At 39.3% G+C, this 23,020-nt stretch overlaps 1 non-coding gene across 1 annotated transcript; it reads right to left on the bottom strand.

Moving 5' to 3' along the window:
- Positions 1 to 17,441: 17,441 nt before the first annotated feature.
- LOC122676310 lies at positions 17,442 to 17,548 on the bottom strand. Its single transcript, XR_006335569.1, has one exon. It is a non-coding gene; the product is annotated as a U6 spliceosomal RNA (small nuclear RNA).
- Positions 17,549 to 23,020: the final 5,472 nt, after the last annotated feature.

The following is a 23,020-nucleotide window of genomic DNA, read 5'->3' on the forward strand; positions in this document are numbered from 1 at the left end:
CCTGGATATCCAGATTAGACACAGGCATATCACAGGTAGGAGAGAAGCCCTAGAAAGAAAAACCCTATATATTGATGTGTCAGTATATCAATAGCAATAATTTTTTAATGAAAAATAAAAAATGTTTTTCCAAAGTTTCATTACAAAAATTTTCAAGCATATAGAAAACTTGAAACAATTTCACAGCAAACTCCTGAATATCCAACATCTAGATTCTATAATTAACATCCTACTATATACTCGCTTAATCATATTTAATAAAGTATTTAGAAGTTTAATAAGGGCAATTGTTACATCTTGCATCCTCTACCACTAATGAATAAGCAAGAGTATTTAGTGACCCATTTTGAATTTTTGTGGCAGCATATACTGTTTTTAAGAATATCACTCTGATTTAGTTGTTGGACAACTTGAAAGGCTGACATTTCTCATGGAGCCTGGAGGAGAAAGAAGGCTCAGACGCAGATCCAGAAAGAAGGATCAGACGCAGAAGGCAGGCAAGTTTCCCTGCCTTCCAGATTATATAGCCCAACAAATTCAACAGCACTAGGGGTATTCATTATGAATACATGGATCCACAGTGAATACAGGTGTGGGGTCCCTGTATCCCAGGAAAATGACAATTCAAAAGCTATAGTAGAGAGGCTTCAGATTTTGGAGCAAGACTATCTTCTATGGCAGAAACTACATGCTTTTTGCAAAGTAGTACCTGGTTGCTACTGAGGCCTAGTAGCAGTCTTACTCAATGCCTCTGCAAATGTTGCAGCCCTTCATGAATTGATATTTTCAGATTTACCACACTATAAAGTCAGATGTGTGTAGCAGCCATCTATTTCACTATAGAAATGGTACAAAATCAGGATCAAGCAAAATCAGAGGATACAAAAATCTACATGAATAGGACTTCTGACTCCCACACCACTTAATTCTGCTAAACCAATGCCTAACTCTCAATTCACACCTAACATCTTGTTGAAGGGATGGGAAATATTCTGAAAGCCAGCTGATGGAGGTGGGAAAATCTTGGGCTTAGTTCACAACTGGGTCAGCACAATACACATAAAAACAAACTAAAACTGGGCTGTTTCTGCATTATAGTCCAACTTTGGGGATAGCTCTGAATATCAACTGTGAGGGACAATCCTTCCAATGAATAGAACTGGGAGTTCAGCTCAGTTCAGTTGCTCAGTTGTATCTGACTCTTTGCCCCACGGACTGCAGCATCCCAGGCATCCCTGTGCATCACCAACTCCCAGAGCATGCTCAAACTCATGTCCATCAAATCGGTGATGCCATTCAACCATCTCATCCTCTGTTATCTCCTTCTCCTCCCACCTTCAATCTTTCCCAGCATCAGGGTGTTTTCAAATGAATCAGCTCTTCACATCAGGTGGCCAAAGTATTGGAGTTTCAGATTCAGTATCAGTACTTCCGATGAATATTCAGGACTGATTTCTTTTAGGATGGACTAGTTGGATCTCCTTGCTGTCCAAGTGACCCTCAAGAGTCTTCTCCAACACCACAGTTCAAAAGCATCAATTCTTCAGCACTCAGCTTTCTTTATAGTCCAACTCTCACATCCACCCATGACTCCCAGAAACCATAGTTTTGGCTGGATGGACCTTTGTTGGCAAAGTAATGTCGCTGCTTTTTAATACACTGTCTAGGTTGGTCATAGCTTTTCTTCTAAAGAGCAAGTGTCTTTTAATTTCATGGCTGCAGTCACCATTTGCAGTGATTTTGGAGCCCCCCAAAATTAAGTCTGTCACTGTTTCCACTGTTTCCCTATTTGTCATGAAGTGATGGAACCAGATGCCATGATCTTAGTTTTTTGAATGTCGAATTTAAAGCCAACTTTTTCACTCTCCTCTTTCAACAAGAGGCTCTTTAGTTCTTCTTTGCTTTCTGCCATAAAGGTGGTGTCATCTGCATATCTGAGGTTATTGATATTTCTCCCAGAAATCTTGATTCCAGCTTGTACTTCATCCAGCCCACATTTTGCATGATGTACTCTGCATATAAGTTAAATAAGCAGGGTGACAATATACAGCCTTGATGTACTCCTTTCACAATTTGGAAACAGTCTGTTGTTCCAGGTACAGTTCTAACTGTTGCTTCCTGACCTGCATACAGATTTCTCAGGAGGCAGGTCAGGTGGTCTGGTATTCCCATCTCTTTAAGAACTTTCCACAGTTTGTTGTGATCTAACAGTCAAAGGCTTTGGTATAGTCAATAAAGCAGAAGTAGATGTTTTTCTGGAACTCTCTTGCTTTCCTGATAATTGAACAGATGTTGGCAATTTGATCTCTGGTTCCTCTGCCTTTTCTAAATCCAGCTTGAACATCTAGAAGGTGAACATCACCATTCACGTACTGTTGAAGCCTGGCTTGGAGAATTTTGAGCATCACTTTGCTAGGGTGTGAGATGAATGCAATTGTGTGGTAGTTTGAGCATTCTTTGGCATTGCCTTTCTTTGAGATTGGAATGAAAACTGACCTTTTCCAGTCCTGTGGCCTTGAAGTGGGAGTAGTACATTTGATTTTCTTCCTTTATATACAGAAGTAGCTTGAGAAGAACATGCATGTACTCCCGATTATTGGCAACCAGTTTGGCTGGTGGATCAGGGTCTGGAAGCAAGTTTGAAAGATCAAAGAGGGACTTCCCTGGTTGTCCAGTGGCTAAGACTCCATGCTCTCAATGCAGGGGGCTCAGGTTCAATCCCTGGTCAGGGAACTAGATCCCACATGTTGCAGCTAAAGATCCCCCATGCTTCAAAGAAGATCAAAGATCCCATGAGCCACACTAAGAACCGGCCCAGCCCGAAAAATAAAGAAATAAATTTAAAAAAAAAAACAAATACAAATCAAAGAGAAAACAGAAGTCTAAAGAAGAAGAATATAATGGACCCATTAGAGCAGGCACCAAGTAGGTACAAATATTCTACTGCCTACCAGAAAGCATCCAAGTCAGGGGAGACAATAACAACAGCCTCACTTCTCTACCAGCCTCATGTTTGCACAATGAGGCCAAGAATGGAATCACCATGGTGGCAGGAATAGAGGTTATGTGTTGGCTCAATAGTATGGACTCCCACTAACCAAGGCAGATTTAGCTGTTGCTACCAAACACTCAACCTGCCAAAGTGTTAACAACCTGATACAAAGACCATGATAAGCAGCAAAGCTTGAGATTAGCCAGACACCTGGTAGCAGAATGGTTACCTCAGACCCCTTCCACCCTGGAGGAGACACTATGATTCAACATCACTGCAATTGTTACTTACTCACGTATGGTTTTGATTTACCTGTCTGTCATGTCTCTGCCAGCACCACCATTCCTGAGCACATAGAATGCTCACTTTACTGTCATGGAATTCCTATATAACATCACATCAAACCAAGGGACGTATTTTACAGGGAAGGGTGTGCAAAAAGTCAATGTATGACCAAGGGATCTATTATTTCTACTACATAGTAGTTCACCTGGAAACAGCCAGCCTACTAGAATAATGGGTTTATTTACTAAAGGCTTACCTGTGGTGCTAACTAAAGTCAAGGATCTCAATAGATTTGGGACACTGCCCTACAAAACAATGACAAACAGTTGTGATGTGCCCTCCAATGAGAATAAACAATTCTAGACACCAAGGGATAAAAGTAGGATGTGTCCCTCTCACCATCATTCACAGTGGTTTACCTACAGAATGTGTGCTTCCTGTCCCCATGTCTTTATGTTTTATAGGATTAGAGGTCCTGATACCTAGAGAGAGTACTACTTCCATTGACAGAAACAGTGAGAGTTTCATTAAACTGGAAGCTATGAAACTTTGTGTTCCTCTTGCCAGTGACCCTGCAGACAAAGAAAGGAGTTAATACTAGTAGAGGGAGGAGTGTAACTGAATATGATTATCCTGAGCAGCGGGGAGCAGATGGGAGCAGAGAGACTGTTTGGAACACAGGGAATTCACTGGGTGTGTGTGGGTGCCTCCATGCAAGGTGTTATTGTTAAATAGTCAATTGTAGCAATGGCAGTCCAATGAGGGAAAGGGGGAAAAGGGCTCAGATCCCTCAAGGATGAAATTACTGGCACACTACCCAGAAAGCAATCTAGAGGAACTGAAGTGCTGGGGAAGAGTGAGGGAAATCCAGAACAGGCATTGAAGTAGTTAGAGGATGAATAGCAATTATGACCTCAGGCCTAGTTGTAGCAGCATGGGTAGTAACTTGTTACACTAGCCCAATGTATTAGGATCCACTGGGGAGTGATTGCAGCTGCCAGCATCTTGAAGGATCAGTAACAAATTGGTCTCCATATGTAGTGCACACAAGGGATGGACTATGTGCTTGTGCCATGCCTCGTTTTCTCTTGGGGTTCTGATTCCATTCACAACTGCAGCAAAGGGGTAAAGTGTTCCAATACTGACCACATCTTGCCTCAAACATGTCTTTGGCTTGCCATGGTGTTTGTCTGATTCTGAAGGAGTGGGATACTCACAGGCCTTTAATGGACATGATGCTTGCACAGGCCTTGTGCAAGTACAGCGGAGTTAACAAGGCAACCCTCAACCCATAGGAGATGGGAGCCAAGGAACAAGTGCTTCCACTTGCTAATCCTGGCATCAGTTTCCAAATAAGCTACCTGAATGCAAGTTCTTTTCTCAAGTTCTGCCCTCCAGGGTCACCCAGACTAAGAAAGAAACTAATGAGTGTCAACAATAGCTCTCTTACAAATACGATATAAAATGCTGCAGAACAACAATAAAAGCTTTCATTCTGCAAACACATCAGCTTTAAGAACAACAGAAAATATCAGTTTTGACTCATTCCAGATGATCCCTTCTCTTATTGTGTCCAACATTAGGGCAAATATACTCCTTTACAAATTCTTCAACAGCAGAGTTTAATAACAAAGAGAAATTATTATAGAAAGAAAAAGTATATTTGTATTTGTTATCTATTGCTCCTGCAAATTACCACAAACTTAGTGGCTTAAAACAATAAAAATGTAGTATCGTTAGGGTCTCACTGGGCTAAAATCAGGTGTGAGCTGGGCTGAATCCCCTTCTGAGATTCTAGGGGAAAATTAGTTTCCTTGCCTTTTCCAGCTTCTAAAGACTTTCCACATTCCTTGACTCATAGTCCTTTTCCTCCACCTTCAAAGCCAGCAATATGCTGTGTCCTTTTTATATCAGATCATTTGATCTCCTCTTCATTCTTCCTCTTCTACTTTTAAAGACCTTTGTGATTATACTGGGTCCATCCAGATAATGCAGGATAATTTCCTTATCACAAAATCACCAGATTAAGAAGCAATTCTATGTACAACCTTAATTCCCCTTTGCAGTATAATGTAATATATTCAAGGGTTCCACGGATTACAGTTTAGACATCCTTGGAAGTTAGGTAGAAAGCATTACTCTGCCTACCACAATATTGGTGGTGGTGGTGGTGGTGTTGCTGCTAATTCATGTCCAACTCTTTTGCAACCCCATGGACTGTAGCCTACCAGGCTTCTCTGTCCATGGGATTTCCCAGGCAAGAATATTGGAACGGGTTGCCACTTCCTTCTCTAGGGGATCTTCCCAACCCAGGGATTTAAACTCACATCTTCTGCATTGAGGCGGATGGATTCTTTACCACTGAGCCACCAGAGAAGCCACACTGTTAGAGGAAAGAGAGCATTTATCAATTTCCTTTAACGTCTACCCTCATATTTACTTTAGAATCAAATTCTCATTCAATTTCACTCAAATCCAATCTCTTTGTTGTAATTATACTGATTTGTATCAGGCTGGTGGGTGCATTTTCATTTTATGGGTGAACAGAATGAAATATGAAAAGTAAAAAGAAAAAAGGCTATAAAAAGGAAAAGAGGAAGGAAGGAAATGATGAAGGAAGGGGGGGAGGAAGGAAGGAAGGAGGAGACAACCTCAATTTTCTTTTCACATATGGAAAGTATGCTTAGCTACTGAACCCTGAAGTTACTCAGTTGGTGTAATGGTTAATTTTATGTGTCAACTTGACTAGGCTAAAAGATGGTCAGATAGCTGGTAAAACATTACTTATGTAATGTCTGTGAGGATGTTTCTGGAAAAAAATAATAAATGATTCAGTAGACTGAGTTGTGTAGCAGATATCATCTAATCAGTTGGGGACCCAAATGGAACAAAAAGACCAAATAAGGACAAATTCTCTTTCTTCTTGAGCTGGGACACATGAGCTCCTGGTTCTCAGGCCTTTGGACTCCAGCTGGAACTATACTCCTGGCTTTCCTGGCTCTCAAGTTTGTGAGACTTCTTGGCCTCCATAATAGTATAAGCCAATTCATGTAAGAAATCTCATCATAAATATTTCTCTATATATCTTAATAATTCTCTGAAGAATCCTGACTGATATAGTTGGAGAAAGCTTGTCTAAGGAGAAAGAACCCATCTGCTAGAAGTTAACAATCTTATTCAAACTCAAAATTCTAAGGAAAAATTCTGGTCATCACAGATAGTAAAAAAAAAAAAAATCCAGTCAAGTATAAATTTTCACCAACATTATTTGTTAAAACTTTATTTTTATTTAACATTTGTTATAACTTTAATTACACATTACATTTTTTTAGCTAAACTTTGCTTGAAACAAATAATATTCTTCTTAATCCGATCATATGGACAATACTGAAGAGTCATGGTTCAATGATGAGCTGGTTGGATGACATCATCAACCCAATGAACCTGAGTTTGAGCAAATTCTGGGAGACACTGAAGGACAGGGAAGACTGGTGTGCTGCAGTCCATGGGGCTGCAAAGAATCGGACACAACTGAATGACCGAACAACAACAACAATAACTCAAGAGTCAACAGCAAACCATACATGTTTTGGAAAATAAATGGGCATTTAACTGATAAAGTTTATCATACAACCAGCTTCTGTAATTACCATTACCAAATTATTATTTGCTCTCATGTGAATTGTTCACATTTTACAACCTCCAAATTTGATCTGCAAGATTAAATATGATGAAATGTTTCAACTGACAACATGCTATGTTTTATTTTATTATTGATCTCAATCCATGTGATTTAGGTTAATTCTGCAAAACATATTTCTTTTGAACCAGTAAATCCAACAAAAGTTATAAAGAAATGGCAAGGAGGCAATATCCTGAGCATGCATTTGGCACTTCAAAACAAGTGGATTGTTAAAAAGTTATTTGAGATTAGTTGAGCATGAGTAGGTATTTATTGCCTTCTTCTTGGCCAGAAAATTGTTAGAGAAATTAGATAATGATAGAAATATTTCCTCTTGTAAAGCATAATCATTTTTTAGAAGATTGACTCTAAAATATCCTAATGCTTTTAGATATTGTGTCCTTCTGGTTATGCCAATTATCAGTTTACTTTGGGAAGCCAGCATATGAACTCTGCTGTATTTAGTACAGGGAATTAAAGAGAATCCCGGGACCAGAAAAAATGTTTCAGGACGGAAAAGTAGCCCGTATGTCTGTTTAATGATGACATTACCCAATCTAACTAGATACTTTGAATTCCTTTTGACATTATATTTCCACTTCTGAAAGGAGTTATTCCTAAAGAAGTCTTCCCTCTTCCCGGCTCTCAAATTATTTCCTTTTTGAATTGTCTTATTTTCTAATGGCAAAAATATCAATGTGCAAGCAATATTAAGGGAAAGGGATCTGTAATTATGATCCAGATTTACAATTAATCATAGTTGTAAATGGAAATTGAGCAAGATTTCCTGTAAGAAAAAGTATTTAAATTGGATAATTTGTGATTTTTTTTTTTTTTTTTTTTATGATTTGGATGTGGGGAAGGTCACCATTGGAATTATACACATGAACTGTATGAGTGGTTTAGAGAGCTGATATTTATTACTCCATCTTTATAGGACATTCCATCCTCAAGACCATTATTAAGCAAACTTAAAAATCAAGTAAAGCTACTTCTTATTTACTCAAGGGTTAACTTCTTGAAAAATGAAAAGTAATAAAATTACAATTAATTTTCTCAGAAGAAATGAAGGTAAAACAGACAATGTACTCCAATATGTTGAAAATAATACAAGTTGACCTTTTTCTATTGTTCCCTTGATGTAAGCAGTGATTAAAAGATTTTAGAGAAAGTAAAATTAATATATGAAAAAATTAATCATAAATTGTTTTTAAAGTCACTGATACAGAGTGAAGTAAGCCAGAAAGATAAAGAACATTACAGCATACTAACACATATATATGGAATTTAGAAAGATGGTAATGACAACCCTTTATGCAAAACAGAAAAAGAGACACAGAAGTACAGAACAGACTTTTGAACTCTGTGGGAGAAGGTGAGGGTGGGATGTTGCGAAAGAACAGCATGTATATTATCTATGGTGAAACAGGTCACCAACCCAGGTGGGATGCATGAGACAAGTGCTCGGGTCTGGTGCACTGGGAAGACCCAGAGGAATCGGGTGGAGAGGGAGGTGGGAGGGGGGATCGGGATGGGGAATACGTGTAACTCTATTGCTGATTCATGTCAATGTATGACAAAACCCATTGAAAAAATAAATTAATTAATTTTAAAAAAAGAAATATCAAAAAAAAATTACATAAGTATTGAATTAAATCTTGCAAAACGAAACCAAAAAAAAAAAAATAAAATAAAGTCACTGATAATGTCTTATCAATCTGCAGACTCTCTTTAAGTGTTTTGTTTTTCATCATATTCATTAATTAAATTCTTTCATATAAAGGCTTTGATATTTACTTGTTCACCAAATTTTAGTGAGTAACTTTGAAGGAAAAATATCTAGGGCACAATTAGACCATGGTAATTGACTGGGAGGCCTGGCATGCTGCGATCCATGGGGTTGCAAAGAGTCGGACTCGACTGAGTGACTGAACTGAACTGAACTGAATGGGAACAACAGACTGGTTCCAAATAGGAAAAGGAATACATCAAGGCTGTATAATGTCACCCTGCTTTTTTAACTTGTATGCAGAGTACATCATGAGAAACGCTGGGCTGGAGGAAGCACAAGCTGGAATCAAGTTTCCCGGGAGAAACATCAATAACCTCAGATATGGAGTTGACACCACTCTTATGACAGAAAGTGAAGAGGAACTAAAGAGCCTCTTGATGAAAGTGAAAGAGGAGGGTGAAAAAGTTGGGTTAAAGCTCACCATTCAGAAAACTAAGATCATGGAATCTGGTCCCATCATTTCATGGCAAATAGATGGGGAAACAATGAAAACAATGACTGACTTTATTTTCTGGGCTCCAAAATCACTACAGATGGTAATTGCAGCCATGAAATTAAAAGATGCTTACTCCTTGGAAGGAAAGTTATAACCAACCTAGACAGAATATTAAAAAGCAGAGACATTACTTGACCAACAAAGGTCCGTCTAGTCAAGGCTATGGTTTTTCCAGTGGTCATGTATGGATGTGAGAGTTGGACTGTAAAGAAAGCTGAATGCCCTGCGGACCCGCCCAGCCCCGCCGGAGGCAGGAGGCAGGGGGGAGGGGAAGGTCGCGGCGAGACACAGGGCGCAGGCACCCGACCGGCGCGGGCGGGGACTGGGGCTGGGGACGCAGAGGGCGGAAGGCGCGCGCACCCGACTGGCGTCAGCGGAAACTGAGACTGGGTCCGCGGAAAGGAGTGAGTGCGTCACACCTGGGGATAGTGCGCCCATCAAGCCCTTCGCTGCCTGGACCGCTCTGACGGGGAAGGCACAGAGAGCAGGCGCAGCTTTTCCTTCCGCGCTTTTGTGTAACACCCGAGGGCTGGAACCTCGCGCAGCGCGGGGCGCGCTCCATATAGAACAGCCGGGAGCCTGAGCAGCGCAGACGGAGAAAGCAGCGTCAGCCCCTCCCGGCAGCGCCAGCCCGCCCCCGCAGGGCCAGCCCCTCCCCGCAGCGTCAGCCCCGCCCCGCAGCGCAACGGAACTAGCTAACTGAATAAGAGTCCACCTCCGCCCGCCTGTGTCAGGGCGGAAATGAGGCTCTGAAGAGACCGGCAAACAGAAGCCAAATAAACAAAGGGAACCGCTTCAGAAGGGACTGGTGCAACAGATTAAAATCCCTGTAGAAAACACCGACTTCACCGGAAGGGCCCTGTAGATATCGAGAAGTGTAAGCTGGAACGAGGAGCTATCTGAAACTGAGCCGAACCCACACTGACCGCAGCAGCTCCAGAGAAACTCCTAGATATATTTTTACTTTTTTTTTTCTAAGTAAGGAAAAAAAAAAAAAATTTTTTTTTGTTTTTATATTTTTTCTTTTTTATTTTTTCTCTTTTATTTTCCTTTAAAATTCCCTATTACTCCCCCATTACTCCTTAACTTTCATTTACATAGATTTTTACGATTTTTTTAATTAGGGGGAAAAAAAATTTTTTTTTTCTTTCTTTTTTTTTTTTTTTTGGTTTTTTTTTCTTTTTTTTCTTTTTCTTTTTTTTCTTTTTTCTTCTTTTTTTTCCTTTCCGTTTTCTCTTTTATTTTCTATTTTTCTTTTTCTCTTATTTCTTTTAAAGTCCTCTAGTACTCCTCTACTACTCTTCATTTTCATTTTCACTACACTATAACCTTACCAAAAAAAAAAAAAGAGAGAGAAGCCCTATCTTTAAACCGAAGAGTATTCTCTCCCAATCTTGACTCTCTGTTTTCTACCTCAGAACACCTCTTATTTCCTCCTTTCCCCTTCTCTTCCCAATCCAATTCTGTGAATCCTTGTAGGTGTCTGAGATACGGAGAACACTCTGGGAACAGACAGCTGCGTAGATCTGTCTCTCTCCTCTTGAGTCCCCCTTTTTCTCCTCCTGCTCATCTCTATCTCCCTCCTCCCTTTTCTCCTGTTCATGTAACTCTGTGAACCTCTCTGGGTGTCCCTAACAGGGGAGAATCTTTTCGCCATTAACCTAGAAGTTTTATTATCAGTGCTGTATAGTTGGAGAAGTCCTGAGACTACAGGAAGAATAAAACTGAAATCCAGAGGCAGGAAACTTAAGCCCAAAACCTGAGAACACCAGAAAACTCCTGACTACATGGAACTTTAAGCAATAAGTGACCGTCCAAAAGCCTCCATACCTACACTGAAACCAACCACCACCCAAGAGCCAGTAAGTTTTAGAGCAAGACATACCACGCAAATTCTCCAGCAACACAGGAACATAGCCCCGAATGTCAACATACAGGCTGCCCAAGGTGACACCTAACACATAGACCCATCTCAAAACTCATTACTGGGCACTCCATTGCTCTCCAAAAAGAAGAAATCAAGTTCCACGCACCAGTACACTGACGCAAGCTTCCCTAACCGGGAAACCTTGACAAGCCAATCGTCTAACCCCACCCACTGGGTAAATCCTCCACAATAAAAAGGAACCACAGACCTCCAGAATACAGAAAGTCCACTCCAGACACAGCAATCTAAACAAGATGAAAAGGCAAAGAAATACCCAACAGGTAAAGGAACATGAAAAATGCCCACCAAGTCAAACAAAAGAGGAGGAGATAGGGAATCTACCTGAAAAAGAATTTAGAATAATGATAATAAAAATGATCCAAAATCTTGAAAACAAAATGGAGTTACAGATAAATAGCCTGGAGACAAAGATTGAAAAGATACAAGAATTGTTTAATAAAGACCTAGAAGAAATAAAAAAGAGTCAATTAAAAATGAACAATGCAATGAATGAGATCAAAAACACTTTGGAGGGAACCAAGAGTAGAATAACGGAGGCAGAAGATAGGATAAGTGAGGTAGAAGATAAAATGGTGGAAATAAATGAAGCAGAGAGGAAAAAAGAAAAAAGGATCAAAAGAAATGAGGACAACCTCAGGGACCTCTGGGACAATGTGAAACGCCCCAACATTCGAATCATAGGAGTTCCAGAAGAAGAAGACAAAAAGAAAGGCCATGAGAAAATACTCGAGGAGATAATAGCTGAAAACTTCCCTAAAATGGGGAAGGAAATAGCCACTCAAGTCCAAGAAACCCAGAGAGTCCCAAACAGGATAAACCCAAGGCAAAACACCCCAAGACACATATTAATCAAACTAACAAAGATCAAACACAAAGAACAAATATTAAAAGCAGCAAGGGAAAAACAACAAATAACACACAAAGGGATTCCCATAAGGATAACAGCTGACCTATCAATAGAAACCCTCCAGGCCAGAAGGGAATGGCAGGACGTCCTGAAAGTAATGAAAGAGAATAACCTACAACCTAGATTACTGTATCCAGCAAGGATCTCATTCAGATATGAAGGAGAACTCAAAAGCTTTACAGATAAGCAAAAGCTGAGAGAATTCAGCACCACCAAACCAGCTCTTCAACAAATGCTAAAGGATCTTCTCTAGACAGGAAATGCAGAAAGGTTGTATAAACGTGAACCCAAAACAACAAAGTAAATGGCAATGGGACCACACCTATCAATAATTACCTTAAATGTAAATGGGTTGAATGCCCCAACCAAAAGACAAAGATTGGCTGAATGGATACGAAAACAAGACCCCCATATATGCTGTCTACAAGAGACCCACCTCAAAACAAGAGACACATACAGACTAAAAGTGAAGGGCTGGAAAAAAATATTTCATGCAAATGGAGACCAAAAGAAAGCAGGAGTCGCAATACTCATATCAGATAAAATAGACTTTCAAATAAAAGCTGTGAAAAGAGACAAAGAAGGACACTACATAATGATCAAAGGATCAATCCAAGAAGAAGATATAACAATTATAAATATATATGCACCCAACATAGGAGCACCGCAATATGTACGGCAAACACTAACGAGTATGAAAGAGGAAATTAATAGTAACACAATAATAGTGGGAGACTTTAATACCCCACTCACAACTATCGATAGATCAACTAAACAGAAAATTAACAAGGAAACACAAACTTTAAATGACACAATGGACCAGGTAGACCTAATTGATATCTATAGGACATTTCACCCCAAAACAAGCAACTTCACCTTTTTCTCAAGTGCACACGGAACCTTCTCCAGAATAGATCACATCCTGGGCCATAAATCTAGTCTTGGAAAATTCAAAAAAATTGAAATCATTCCAGTCATCTTTTCTGACCACAGTGCAGTAAGATTAGATCTCAATTACAGGAAAAAAATTGTTAAAAATTCAAACACCTGGAGGCTAAATAACACGCTTCTGAATAACCAACAAATCATAGAAGAAATCAAAAAAGAAATCAAAATATGTATAGAAATGAATGAAAATGTAAACACAACAACCCAAAACCTATGGGACACTGTAAAAGCAGTGCTAAGGGGAAGGTTCATAGCATTACAGGCTTACATCAAGAAACAAGAAAAAAGCCAAATAAATAACCTAACTCTACACCTAAAGCAATTAGAGAAGGAAGAAATGAAGAACCCCAGGGTTAGCAGAAGGAAAGAAATCTTAAAAATTAAGGCAGAAATAAATGCAATAGAAACTAAAGAGACCATAGCAAAAATCAACAAAGCTAAAAGCTGGTTTTTTGGAAAAATAAACAAAATTGACAAACCATTAGCAAGACTCATTAAGAAACAAAGAGAGAAGAACCAAATTAACAAAATTAGAAATGAAAATGGAGAGATCACAACAGACAACACTGAAATACAAAGGATCATAAGAGACTACTACCAGCAGCTCTATGCCAATAAAATGGACAACTTGGATGAAATGGACAAATTCTTAGAAAAGTATAACTTTCCAAAACTGAACCAGGAAGAAATAGAAGATCTTAACAGACCCATCACAGGCAAGGAAATCGAAACTGTAATCAAAAATCTTCCAGCAAACAAAAGCCCAGGACCAGATGGCTTCACAGCTGAATTCTACCAAAAATTTAGAGAAGAGCTAACACCTACCTTACTCAAACTCTTCCAGAAAATTGCAGAAGAAGGTAAACTTCCAAACTCATTCTATGAGGCCACCATCACCCTAATTCCAAAACCTGACAAAGATGCCACAAAAAAAGAAAACTACAGGCCAATATCACTGATGAACATAGATGCAAAAATCCTTAACAAAATTCTAGCAAACAGAATCCAACAACATATTAAAAAAATCATACACCACGACCAAGTGGGTTTTATCCCAGGAATGCAAGGATTCTTCAATATCCGCAAATCAATCAATGTAATACACCACATTAACAAATTGAAAGATAAAAACCATATGATTATCTCAATAGATGCAGAGAAAGCCTTTGACAAAATTCAACACTCATTTATGATTAAAACTCTCCAAAAAGCAGGAATAGAAGGAACATACCTCAACATAATAAAAGCTATATATGACAAACCCACAGCAAGCATCACCCTCAATGGTGAAAAATTGAAAGCATTTCCCCTGAAATCAGGAACAAGACAAGGGTGCCCACTCTCACCACTACTGTTCAACATAGTGTTGGAAGTTTTGGCCACAGCAATCAGAGCAGAAAAAGAAGTAAAAGGAATCCAGATAGGAAAAGAAGAAGTGAAACTCTCACTGTTTGCAGATGACATGATCCTCTATATAGAAAACCCTAAAGACTCTACCAGAAAATTACTAGAACTAATCAATGAATATACTAAAGTTGCAGGATATAAAATTAACACACAGAAATCCCTTGCATTCCTATATACTAACAATGAAAAAACAGAAAGAGAAATTAAGGAAACAATACCATTCACCATTGCAACAAAAAGAATAAAATACTTAGGAGTATATCTACCTAAAGAAACAAAAGACCTATACATAGAAAACTATAAAACACTGATGAAAGAAATCAAAGAGGACACATACAGATGGAGAAACATACCGTGTTCATGGATTGGAAGAATCAATATTGTCAAAATGGCTATTCTACCCAAAGCAATCTATAGATTCAATGCAATCCCTATCAAGCTACCAACGGTATTTTCCACAGAACTAGACCAAAGAATTTCACAATTTTTATGGAAATACAAAAAACCTCGAATAGCCAAAGTAATCTTGAGAAAGAAGAATGGAACTGGACGAATCAACCTGCCTGACTTCAGACTCTACTACAAAGCCACAGTCATCAAGACAGTGTGGTACTGGCACAAAGACAGAAATATAGACCAATGGAACAGAATAGAAAGCCCAGAGATAAATCCACAAACCTATGGACACCTTATCTTTGACAAAGGAGGCAAGGATATACAATGGAAAAAAGACAACCTCTTTAACAAGTGGTGCTGGGAAAACTGGTCAACCACTTGCAAAAGAATGAAACTAGAACACTTTCTAACACCATACACAAAAATAAACTCAAAATGGATTAAAGATCTAAATGTAAGACCAGAAACTATAAAACTCCTAGAGGAGAACATAGGCAAAACACTCTCCGACATAAATCACAGCAAGATCCTCTATGACCCACCTCCCAGAATATTGGAAATAAAAGCAAAACTAAACAAATGGGATCTAATGAAACTTAAAAGCTTTTGCACTACAAAAGAAACTATAAGTAAGGTGAAAAGACAGCCGTCAGATTGGGAGAAAATAATAGCAAATGAAGAAACAGACAAAGGATTAATCTCAAAAATATACAAGCAACTCCTGCAGCTCAATTCCAGAAAAATAAATGACCCAATCAAAAAATGGGCCAGAGAACTAAACAGACATTTCTCCAAAGAAGACATACAGATGGCTAACAAACACATGAAAAGATGCTCAACATCACTCATTATCAGAGAAATGCAAATCAAAACCACAATGAGGTACCATTACACACCAGTCAGGATGGCTGCTATCCAAAAGTCTACAAGCAATAAATGCTGGAGAGGGTGTGGAGAAAAGGGAACCCTCTTACACTGTTGGTGGGAATGCAAACTAGTACAGCCACTATGGAAAACAGTGTGGAGATTCCTTAAAAAACTGGAAATAGAACTGCCATATGACCCAGCAATCCCACTTCTGGGCATACACACTGAGGAAACCAGATCTGAAAGAGACACGTGCACCCCAATGTTCATCGCAGCACTGTTTATAATAGCCAGGACATGGAAGCAACCTAGATGCCCATCAGCAGATGAATGGATAAGGAAGCTGTGGTACATATACACCATGGAATTTTACTCAGCCGTCAAAAAGAATTCATTTGAATCAGTCCTAATGAGATGGATGAAACTGGAGCCCCTTATACAGAGTGAAGTAAGCCAGAAAGATAAAGAACACTACAGCATACTAACACATATATATGGAATTTAGAAAGATGGTAACGATAACCCTATATGCAAAACAGAAAAAGAGACACAGAAATACAGAACAGACTTTTGAACTCTGTGGGAGAAGGTGAGGGTGGGATGTTTCAAAAGAACAGCATGTATACTATCTATGGTGAAACAGATCACCAGCCCAGGTGGGATGCATGAGACAAGTGCTTGGGCCTGGTGCACTGGGAAGACCCAGAGGAATCGGGTGGAGAGGGAGATGGGAGGGGGGATTGGGATGGGGAATATGTGTAAATCTATGGCTGATTCATATCAATGTATGACAAAACCCACTGAAATGTTGTGAAGTAATTAGCCTCCAACTAATAAAAAAATTAAAAAAAAAAAAAAAAGAAAGCTGAATGCCGAAGAATTGATGCTTTTGTTTTTTTTTGTTGTTTGTTTGTTTTTTTTCAATTATTTTTATTAGTTGGAGGCTAATTACTTCGCAACATTGCAGTGGGTTTTGTAATACATTGACATGAATCAGCCATGGAGTTACATGTATTCCCCATCCCGATCCCCCCTCCCACCTCCCCCCCCCACCCGATTCCCCTGGGTCCTCCCAGTGCACCTGACCCGAGCACCTGTCTCATGCATCCCACCTGGGCCGGTGGTCTGTTTCACCATAGATAATATACATGCTGTTCTCTCGAAACATCCCACCCTCGCCTTCTCCCACAGAGTTCAAAAGTCTGTTCTGTATTTCTGTGTCTCTTTTTCTGTTTTGCATATAGGGTTATCATTACCATCTTTCTAAATTCCATATATATGTGTTAGTATGCTATAATGATCTTTATCTTTCTGGCTTACTTCACTCTGTATAATGGGCTCCAATTTCATCCATCTCATTAGGACTGATTCAAATGAATTATTTTTAATGGCTGAGTAATATTCCATGGTGTATATGTACCACAGCTTCCTTATCCATTCATCTGCTGATGGGCATCTAGGTTGCTTCCATGTCCTGGCTATTATAAACAGTGCTGTGATGAACATTGGGGTGCACATGTCTCTTTCAGATCTGGTTTCCTCAGTGTGTATGCCCAAGAGTGGTATTGCTGGGTCATATGGCAGTTCTATTTCCAGTTTTTTAAGGAATCTCCACACTGTTTTCCATAGTGGCTGTACTAGTTTGCATTCCCACCAACAGTGTAAGAGGGTTCCCTTTTCTCCACACCCTCTCCAGCATTTATTGCTTGTAGACTTTTGGAAAAAATATGGAACGCTTCATGAATTTTCGTGTCATCCTTGTGCAGGGGCCATGCTAATCTTCTCTGTATCGTTCCAATTTTAGTATATGTGCTGCCGAAGCGAGCACGAATTGATTCTTTTGAACCGTGGTGTTGGAGAAGACTCTTGAGGGTCCCTTGGACTGCAAGGAGATCCAACCAGTCCATCCTAAAGGAGATCAGTCCTGGGTGTTCATTGGAAGGACTGATGTTGAAGCTGAAACTCCACCTGATGCAAAGAGCTGATTCATTTGAAAAGACCCTGATGCTGGGAAAGATTGGGCAGGAGGAGAAGGGGACAACAGGGGATGAGATGGCTGGACGGCATCACCGCCTCGATGGACATGGGTTTGGGTAGACCCCGTGAGTTGGTGATGGACAGGGAGGCCTGGGATGCTGCGGTTCATGGGGTCGCAAAGAGTCAGACACGACTGAGCAACTGAACTGAACTGAACTGAACTGAATGAGAAAATTTATTTTACCCAGAATGACAACAACCTAAGTAAATTTCTTCCATCTGTAGTGTGCTCCATCCATAGAATTCTTTAATAGCCACAATCTCATTTGACTTTCACAAACTTTCTATGAACTTGGTGTTTCTGGGTAGGCACCTCAAACTCATATTTGCCAGAAAAGAAAGTGAGCTTAAGATGTCTTTGTCACTCACCAAGTAAGTACATATTTGAGTGTGAAACTTTCATCCAACTCACTAGGTAACTGCTCAGAGAATTCATTACCTAAAGACATAATAGGAGTTGAAAACATAAATACTCTTTTAAAAAGCTTAGATAAAATGGATATATAACACACATCTAATGGGTTATAACATGTTGTTTTACATGCAAGTATTTAGTTTCCTTTTTAAGATAAAAATAACTTCCTTTATTAAATACTTTTTATATTGCATGGCTTTGGTAAAACACAGACTATATATATATATATACCAATTATATCTAGAATGAGTTTTATCAGGAAAGTTCTTTAAATATGACATGCACACATTCTTTTGGTGATGAGTAAGGAAATTATACTACTGTGTATTCTTGTTTACTTTCTTGTGTTAATCATGTGCTTAGTTGCTCAGTGTGTCTGACTCTTTGTGACCCCACAGAATGAAAAGCCCACCAGGCTCCTCTGTCCGTGGGATTTTCCAAGCAAGAATACTGGGGTGGGTAGCCATTTCCTTCTCCTGAGTTAATCATAGTTAATTACTAATGAAAACATGAAGCATGTCTTAATACCAATACTGATGCTTATCATAGCTCTGCATTGTATCTAGGGGTTTGTTTTTATGTAAAGATTTACTATAACTATCTTCATGTATTCCCATTTCTATTAGAATTATCAGATCAATTGGTTGGCTGGTTTCCATTTCCAAACACTTCCATGCTAAAAATATTTGTACATTATGACTGGTGGCCTTTTGTAGTTTTGAGAGTTTTCATTTTAGAATAATATCACCAGTCCCAGCTAGTCAAAACACTTAAAAATGAGCACTGCTCTATGGGACTTATATTAATAATTCCATCTAATGAATGTCTGTCATATACCAGGTGCTTATGCTAGTCAGTTTACTTCATTTAACCCTTACCTCTCCCCCAAATCTTGATAAGCAGGTATCATTGCCCCATTTTACAGATGAGAAATATGAGACTTAGGGAACACATGTAACCTGTCCAAAAATATACAGCTAATAAATAATGGAACTGTCATTTGACCAGGGTGAGGTAACTCAAAATTCTTAGATACTATTTAAATAATGAAAAAGATAGTGTCATTTCAACAATTATCACTAAAGCTTTAATAAGGTAGAGCCTTGCTTATCATGATATTAAAATGCCATTATTACAAAAAACCCAGTCACACTGAATCTCCCTGCAAGTGTCTCTTACACACATTGAAGCTCTCTTCTTTTCCTAGAAGATAGCCAGTTCTGTCAATATTTTCTTAAACAACAAAACACAATAAACTTTCAAACAATGTATTCAAAACTATAGAATAGGAGACAAGAAATATTTTGGCACACAGATATTTTACACAAAATTGGCAGAGAACATTCAACTACATCTTGTTGTAGTGAACCACACAAACACTGGACAGGAATATAAGTTGAAAAGAGACAGAACTCTTCGTTCAAGTCATGGTAGACCAATCAAATGATGTCATGAAATTCCATAGCTATTTAATCTAAGCAAGAAAAAACATGACTAATGCACAAAGCCATTAAATATTAAAATTAAAATAATTTTAGGACACATTTGTAGAAGACATGAATATACTATTTAGCTCAACAGAAGGAATAACTAGAAGTCTTCTCATCCAAAGATTCCTTTTTCAAATTTAGAAACAGAGAGAAAAAAAAAAGAAACAGAGAAATTTCTGATGGTCTTTTGACTCACAGTGAATTGTGGGCACAATATTATGGCTGATATGTGCCCCCAAGATAGGGACATGGACTAGGTGCAACAGCTGTACCCTGAGACAGTCCTCCTGATAGGCACAAGTGGCTTCTCTCCTGCCCAGCTCTGAAGGCAAGACATTAACGGGCCTTGCCTTGAGTTCTCCCCAGTTGGGAGGGCACAAGGCCCCGCACGTAACTGAACTCTTGGCGAGTCAATGGTAAACTCCAGATCACCTGAAAGGGATGAGGGGAAAGATTGATGGGAAAGATAACCTAGGTTCAAATCTTATTTCCGCTCCTTACTTCAACATCATTAGAGAAATTACACAACGCCTGGACGTATGTTTTCTCACCTGCAAAATTGAGATTGAATAGTGAAAATATAAATAGCATTATGATGATTAGTTGACACAATGCCAAAATCCTGATACAGTGCCTTGATATAAAGGGTTCTCTCTTCTTTTCCTTTCTTCCTTCTTTCTCTCCTTCCTACATATCTACAAATTTAGATATCCAGTACTCCTCCTATCTCCTGGGACTGGGAAACTTTAGAGAAAGCACTTGCCTGTCATTTAAGGCTTGCACCCTTCAACCTCCTCATTTGGCTCCATGTCCATTTTTGAAGTTTCCCTTACGGAGGGTTCTGAATGGGGAAGTGAGAACCAGTAACCCTCCTGCTCAGTCTTTTTGCGGAGCCCTGGGGTCACTAAGAGCAGGCCTGGGGAGGATTTTTTCACTAATGTCGAACTAAATGATGCATTAAATTGGGTGAGGGCTGCCTTCAGGTGAAGATGAAAAGGACCCTGGCTGCCCTAGGAAAGAACATTTCTTCTAGGATGTTTTCAACTGCACTTTTCCATTCCACTTTAAATAGCACAGGTGACAAGGACTTTATGTGCATAACCCCCTGAACCAGCCAGCAGCCCCGTGTCACTTTCTGCTACAGAGAAAGAGAGAAGGGAAGGTTTGCAAAAAGAGATGCTTTAGCTTTCCTTTCAGGTTTTTTCCTTCCTCATTCCCGCTTTGGAAGGAAAGAAAATACAAGCACAAAGAAGGTACCACTTATTTTACCAAAACTTCAAAAGACACCAAATTCAGGTCTCCAGGTAAGTTTCTGGAGCATTCCAGTTACCTTTGATTATAGTTCCAATTAGGATAAGCTTTGCTAAAGTGAGTGAGGTATTTCTCTGTGTCTGCCATGGTCACAGAATAGAGACAATCAGTCATTGACTGTACACAAGAGTGGAGAGCTTAGGGAAGACTTTTAGAAGATGTGGATTCCAGGCTCTCCAAAATGTCAAAGGGCAGATAATTTCACAGTAAAGGGCAGTGAGATTTGGACCTCAAGGTTATGGGAGAAACTGTGCTATCTGATCAGAGAACAAATTGCACTAAGGGTTGGCTTTTAAGCACAGTGGAGTAAGTAGACCATTATATTTTACTGTCTGCTGCTTGCATTGACTAAATGAGAGTTGTTTGTATATTTCTGATCACTTTCTTTGTACTTTGTGCTGTTGAAAAATGAATATGGCATATATTTAGTTTGGTGATCGGAGCTTCAAATATAAGAAAAATTAACAGAATACTTTTTTTAATTTTTTAACATTTCCTTAGCTATATAGGAGATAAGACAGTTTTTTGAACCATACACATATGGATACTGCCTACCTCCAAGCTTACATATTTCTACAAATAAATGGTAAAGCAGGGTTTAAATACAGGTCCTGTCCGAACTCCTACCTCATACAGCTACTGTGAAAATTAAATGTAACAAACTCTAAGAGCTAAGTCAGAGCAATACCTGGCATGTAATAAGCCCATAATACCAGGGCTTCCCTGGTAGCTCAGCTGGTAAAGAAGCCGCCTGCAGTTCAGGAGACCACGGTTCAATTCGTGGGTCAGGAGGGTCTGCTGGAGGGGGCTAGGCAACCCACACCAGTGTTCTTGGGCTTCTTTGGTGGCTCAGTTGGTAAAGAATCTGCCTGCAATGCAGGAAACCTGGGTTCGATCCATGGGTTGGGAAAATCCCCTGGAGAAGGGAAAGACTACCCACTCCAGTATTCTGGCCTGGAGAATTCCATGGGATGTATGGTCCACAGGGTCGCCAAGAGTCAGACAACTGAGCAACTTTTACTTTCAAAGGACTCTCCCCCAACACACACATATATACACACACATTCACTTTTTACATCCACTCACAGTGCCCTACTCATTCCATACTCCATAGCCAACTGAGACACAGGAGTCCAACAACTGATAAATCCATTTGGTCCCAAGAGAGCTGGTTTTTGCAATAAGTAATATTTGTTGGTTGCAATGGTAAACCATTGCAAGTAGAAATGACAATAGTGAACAAGGCTGAGGCTATAGAGAAAGGAAGAAATAATTTTTAAGGTATGCTACCCGAAGGACCAACAGGCTCTATGGTGGCCTAACAGAACTTTTTAAAACACATGGAGAAAAAACACCAGATAAGGAAAATAGTACTGGCTCAGTGGCAAGTAAATTAGACCTGGATAAGACCCTATCTCTGAGTTTCCTTTTCTGCAAATGGAGGTTGCAGTGAAAAGATGATAAGTCAAGACCCTGAGTGGGTATCTGACAAGAACAGAAACAATGTCTCCTCTTTGTTTGCCCTGTGATGTAGCCATATTGCCTTATGACCTTGAGCCCTGTCTGGCTTGCAGACTATATAATTTTCCTATTTTTTTCCTCTTAGAAATGACTCACAAATGCTATATTATTTTACCCTACACAAATTGTTTTCCATAAACCCAGAGGAGAAAAAAGTGCTTGGAGCCATCATTATAAATATGACACATCTGTTTTTAATAACTGGAGAAGTATAATAAAAACCTTTATTTTGGGAGAATATCCAGAATTTTATCCTGAAGAAAAATTGTATCCATCTGGTCCCAAGAGAGCTGGTTTTTGCATTAAGTGATATTTGTTGGTGAGGTGATTGGAGAGTGGGAGTGAGGAAAAGGGGGAAGTTGTTAGATCCAACACTTATCGTTAAGTGGAGTTAGTTTCTAAAAATGCAGCATCCAGAAACTGGTGAGTAATCCTTCTTCGTCGTGCAATATTATGTCACCAGATCTGCTGATCCAACGCACAATAAAATTAATCCTCCATTCTGCAAATGCTGGTGATATGGCAA

Source organism: Cervus elaphus, chromosome 19 (assembly GCF_910594005.1).
Source record: "Cervus elaphus chromosome 19, mCerEla1.1, whole genome shotgun sequence".
Classification (NCBI taxonomy): domain Eukaryota; kingdom Metazoa; phylum Chordata; class Mammalia; order Artiodactyla; family Cervidae; genus Cervus; species Cervus elaphus.